Source organism: Polypterus senegalus, chromosome 1 (genome assembly GCF_016835505.1).
Source record: "Polypterus senegalus isolate Bchr_013 chromosome 1, ASM1683550v1, whole genome shotgun sequence".
Lineage (NCBI taxonomy): Eukaryota > Metazoa > Chordata > Cladistia > Polypteriformes > Polypteridae > Polypterus > Polypterus senegalus.
The window spans coordinates 151,810,700-151,816,848 of record NC_053154.1 but is presented as its reverse complement, the minus strand read 5'-3'; the positions used below and the strand labels follow the sequence as shown (position 1 = coordinate 151,816,848).

The 6,149-nt window shown below is 39.4% G+C and overlaps 1 pseudogene; it reads left to right on the top strand.

Annotated features, from left to right (window-relative positions):
- The first annotated feature begins 563 nt into the window (after nucleotides 1-563).
- LOC120536974 lies at nucleotides 564-3,437 on the top strand (annotated as a pseudogene).
- The last annotated feature ends 2,712 nt before the right edge of the window (nucleotides 3,438-6,149 follow it).

The following is a 6,149-nucleotide window of genomic DNA, read 5'->3' as shown; positions in this document are numbered from 1 at the left end:
AGCGATTGAGATAGCAGTGTCTATGGAGCTGGCTGCTAAAGAGGCACAGCAGTTAGGGGCAGCTGCAAGAGTACACAGAGTTCAAGCAGACCCAAGCAAACAAAAAGGGAGCACCAAACAGTGTTACAGATGTGGAAAGATGGATCACCATCCAGCGAATTGCTGGGCAAAAGAACTCATATGTCGTAGCTGTAAAAAAAAAGGACACGTTGAGCGTGCATGTAAAGCAAAGAGAAAGGAAAGCAAAGACAGGGGGGAAACTGGGAAAGATAAAAAGGCATCCTGGTCTTGTAAAAAGAAGACTTTGCACGTGGTACAGGAAGAAAATAAAACTGATAGTTAGACTGATTCTGACGCTGAGCTACTAATTAAAACACTGAATAAAAAAAGAGGCTCAGCAGCTTATACTATTACTGCCATGCTGGAAGGGCACCCTGTGAAAATGGAGGTGGATACTAGAGCAGCTGTCTCCTTAATATCAGAGGAACTGTTTAAGAAAAAATTAAATCACCTCCCACTGAAACACCCTAAGATCATAATAAAGACATACACTGAGTGTGCCCATGTTGGGTAAAACGAAGGTTCAGGTTGATCTAAATGGGCAAAGAACCAATTTGCCCATATATATAGTAAAAGGGGATTATCCAGCTCTGATGGGCAGGTCATGGCTAGAAAAAGTACAATTGGATTGGACCAAGGTGAATGCTGTGTCTGTTGAACAGTCCGAGTTGAATTTGGTCCTGAGAAAGCACCAAGCTGTCTTCCAGGAGGAACTGGGGAGTATGACAGGGATTAAAGTGACACTTCGGGTGCAACCAAATTGTCAACCAAAGTTTTTGAAGGCAAGGAGTGTTCCTTACGCTTTAAGACCTAAGGTGGAGGCAGACATCGACCGGCTTGTCAAACTAGGAGTCCTAGAACCTGTTTCTCATTCTGAGTGGGCCACACCTGTGGTTCCGGTGGTCAAGTCTGATGGATCTGTACGTTTATGTGGGGACTTTAAGGTAACAGTTAACCCTGTGCTCATAGCTGAGCAATACCCCCTTCCTGTGATTGAAGATATTTTAGCTGGATTAGCTGGGGGAAACAAATTTAGTAAAATAGACCTCAGCCAAGCATACTTGCAAATGCATGTAGATGAGGACTCACAAAAGTACCTCACCATAGCAACACATAAAGGGCTCTACTGTTATTGTCGCTTACCATTTGGAATAAGTTCAGCACCAGCGTTATTTCAGCGTGCCATGGATCAGATCCTTAGCGGATTACCAGGGGTACAGTGTTACCTGGATGACATCCTGGTCACAGGCCGAGATGATAAGGAGCACATGGCCAACCTGGATAAAACCTTAAGCAGGCTAGGAAAGTATGGGCTGCGTGTAAACATGGACAAATGTGACTTTTTCAAAATGTCTGTGGAGTACCTAGGGCATGTTATTGATTCTGATGGGTTGCACACAGCTCCTACAAAAGTGAAGGCAATAGTAGATGCCCCTGCTCCAAGTAATGTCAGCCAGCTGAGATTATTCTTGGGTCTTGTGAACTATTATGGCCGTTTTATTCCACAGCTAGCAACGTTGTTGAAACCACTCCATGAGTTGCTGTGTGAGAGTAGACCCTGGAAATGGTCACAGGAGTGTGAAACGACATTTAGCAAAGCCAAGGCTGCACTGGCTGATAAAAGAGTTTTAACACATTTTGACCCATCCTTACCAATTCAGTTAGCTTATATGCATCCCCTTATGGTTTTGGGGCTGTTGTGTCGCATATTATGTCAACAGGTGAGGAGCGACCGATTGCATTTGTCCAAGAACATTGAGTAAAACTGAAACAAAATATCCTCAAATTGAAAAAGAGGCTTTAAGCATCATTTTTGGAATAAAAAAATTCCACACTTACCTCTTTGGTCGAAAATTTACCCTCCTAACAGACCACCGACCTCTCACATCTATTTTTGGCTCATATACTGGTGTGTTATCTATGGCAGCAAGCAGACTTCAGCGCTGGGCATTGCTTCTTGGGGTTCACAATTATGAGATCAAATACAGGCATTCAGAGGCACATGGAAATGCAGATGGTCTGTCAAGACTTCCCCTACCTGAACACCCCAGAGAACAAGGGCAAAAGATTTTTTACTTTAAGATGGTGGAAAATGCACCTATCACTGCCCACCAGACTAAGCAGGAAACCAAGGGTGATTACATACTTTCAAAATTACTCGACTGCATTCTTAGAGGGCAGGACCTTAGTACCCTTAACGCACTGCCTGATGTTCAGCCTTACCTTTCACGGAGAAAGGAGCTATCTGTGACAGCAGGATGCCTCATGTGGGGGATGCGAGTAATTATACCACAAAGGTTGAGGAAACCCATTCTGGATGAGTTACATCTGGGACACTGTGGCATAGTCCGAATGAAAGAGCTTGCCCGGAGTTATTTTTGGTGGCCTGGACTTGATCGTGATATTGAGGAAAAGGCAACTTCATGTTCATCATGTCAAGGCCTCAGAAATATGCCAAGTCCAGCACCATTGCACCCATGGGAATGGCCTGCCAGTCCTTGGCAATGTGTTCATTTAGATTTTGCAGGACCTGTAGAGGGTGTTATGCTTCTGGTCGCAGTGGATGCACATTCTAAGTGGCCTGAGGTCACTATCATGCCCGCCATCACATTAGAAAAGACGATCCAAACATTACGAGAGATGTTTGCACGTTTTGGACTGCCAGAGCAGATCGTGACAGATAATGGGCCTTCTTTTGTGTCCCAAGAAATGGAAGTATTCCTAAAAGGCAATGGTATTAAACATCTCCTATCCAGCCCTTATCATCCCTCTACTAATGGTCTGGCTGAAAGAATGGTGCAAACCCTTAAACATGCTCTTAAAGCATCCAAAAGTGAAGCACCTTTCAAGCAATGTCTTTATACATTTCTTCTTAAATATCGTAATACACCCCATGCAACAACAGGTATGTCACCAGCTGATCTGTTTCTAAAAAGGCATCTGAGAACACTTCTTGATCTGTTGAGACCAGCTACCACTCAAATGAGAGTTTATGATAAGCAGCACGCTCAAGTAAAACAATGTGCCAAGCGGGCTAAAGATCGTGAGTTTTTCAGTGGAGATACTGTCCTTGCTCGTAACTATTCCACCACTGAGAAATGGGTACCAGCAACCATTCTTCAAAAGACTGGACCTGTCTCTTATAAGGTATGCACACGAGACTGACAGACATGGAGACGACATGTTGAACAGTTGTTACCCACTATACCTGATGAAGCAGCCGGTAACACAGAAACGTCTGAGGAACCAAGTTCTAGTGAGTGGACCCAAAGCCCACCGGGGCTACCACCTGACTCTCCTGTTTCAATTCCTGCTGATGCTGTTGTGCCACGGTTGCCTGAAGCTGCCTTAGGGGATGAACACACATCAGCTGTACGACGTAACCCTCTTAGAAGCAGGAAGCCTCCTGACCGTCTTAACTTATAAAAACTAAATGTATATATATATATATATATATATATATATATATATATATATATATATATATATATACACATGTATGTATATGTACAGTATATGGAGATATAAAGGTACAGAATAATACCTTATGTTAGCTGGATGTAGAGGTTGTTTAACCGCTCTCCTTTGTTAGAATGTAATTGCATTGACAACAGTATGTGTTCTTTTACATGTTGATATTCCTGTTTCTAATAGCAGATGTTGTTTGTTATGTTAGCTGCATTTACAATTGTAAGGGGGGAGGAATATGTAGTATATTGTAAGTCTGGACTTTGGGATTATGGGGATTCCGTAGTAATAAGGGATTATGGGTATTAGAGAGTTATTAGGAAGTAGAGACTAATAACAAAGTTGTGAAGTCAGAACTCTAAGTTGCTAGTAAAACACCCAACTAATGACCTACTTTCCCATGCATGACTGTTGCTATATAACAAGCTCATGACTGTGTCAGAAAAACTGATAGCTTTTACAAGCTTTTAACTAAAGTGGAAATAAAAGTCTTGAACTGCTTATTTACAGTTTAGCCCTCTCTCCCCAAGACTATGCATTACAACAAGGGCGAGCTAAAAGTGATGACCCGCTCAAATTTACAAAGCAAAACATTAAACGAATAAGCTTGTAAAACCAAGAAGAAACTGTAAGCGAGCTAAAAACAGCCAACCTTTTCTGTGTAATATGTATATCTGTCTCATCTACCTAACATCCCATCTTCTGTATTGATACATAAGCAGTTGTCTTGTTCCTCGAATCCTTATGAATATCATTAAATTACATTATTCTTGTTCTAAAAATAAATTTGCTTAAGTTACCTTGATGCAACTCTAATGGCCAGAAACCCCAACTACTGACAAAAATAAATTAGAAACCTTACTGAATTATCTAATTGATCACTGCATTGTCAAAGGCAAACCATTGACTTAATTCATTGATTAACTTCACTCAATTGATTCTTCTATTCCACACCATTCCTACAACTCAAAGCTTTTACCTCACCACAATGTATACTTTCTAACTGCTCACAAAAGTGTATTTGTAGTTAGCACATACAATTTTACAACAGCAGGTATGCACCTTTTCATTTTCCTTTCAACAAAATTAGATCCATTGTTCTCAGGTTCATTGTTCTTTTTACGATGTACAAAAAAGGAAAGGTATATATGTTGTAGAACTAATCACCAGGTGAAAATTTATTCCGGATAATTTGATAAGGAACATTTCTTTGAAGACTATAAGAACAGGGAAACAGACATAAGGATCAATGTGGGTGAGAGAACTACAGAATGACAGTAATTGTAGGTGTTAAATTAACACAGTTGCTCAGCTATTAAGACCTTATTATTAAAGATTTTGATGTGCATCCAAAATTAAATTGTAAAAGAAAAGAACTAAAAATTACCCTAAACCTAAATATTTCTTTCATGATCTTGATACTGTATATGGATACAGAATTCACCCTAACACTTAACAAGATATTATCCACAAAGGCAGCATAAATTATTAACACCTAAACAAAGGATAAATAAAGATAATAGCATCTGTTTAACACTCATTTTATTGAAAATGCAGTGATATTTCAAATCTACACATTACAAAGATGACTGGATAAAATACGGGAGAATATTTTTATAAAGCATATAAAAAAAAAACAAAATATGATGTGATTTTTATAATGTATCTGCATTTTATGACATTTACTCTTCTAAATTTGACAAAGGTGTGGCACTGTATGTTTTGATATTTGAAATACGAGAATATTTGGAAAAAGCATACTTGTATAAAATAAAACGTCCATTTAACTTGGCTGTGACAATGTAAAGAAACCCTTTCTTTTGTATTATTTGTGTCACTAATAAGTTAGAGCTTTTTTCTAAACTTTCTCTAATTAGTAGTTCATCCATCCTATGGTTATGCCTTTCTTACCAGATGATAAAAATGGATTGGACTTCTGTCTCACCTATGATTCTTGCACCTGTGCTTGTTGTTGTGCCTGTACTCTTTGCCTGTCCAGGTACTCCGGATTTCCTCCCAGATCTTGAGGGATTATAAATGGACCCTGTGCAGGGTTATGCAAGAATGATTTTCTAGCCTCTTGTCCAGATTAGCTCCTGTCTTGCACCCAGGGCTGCTGAGATCATGTGACCCTGAACTAGATTACTACATTTGAGAATGTCATCTTTTCTAATTTGCTTGGTCTGCATACCTTATATATTCAATATTTTTTCTACAGCATTTGAGTGGTTCAGTTGAACATAACCATTGAGTGATGAGAAAAGGTTTAGGAAGTGTCTGGATTTCTGCATGAATGGCTATCAAAACATAATCCAAATTTCATAGAAATCATATTAATGAATGAAGAACAATCTCATAAAATCTACTGTACATTGTTATATTATTATTTAAACATGCTGCTTAAATATTTCAGTATTTTGCATGTGGATGGGTATTGCACATTGTAAAAGAGAACATCAGAACAGGAGAAAAATTTGAACTTCATTTAATTGCTGGTTGGAGACTGAAGTAGTGAGGAGAGCTTTACTCCAAAATCTGTTGTGCTGAATTCTTCGGATGCTTTGATCCAGAGTCTGAGTCTTTTCAGTGGTTTCCAATAAAACAGGAAGATGTACGAAGAG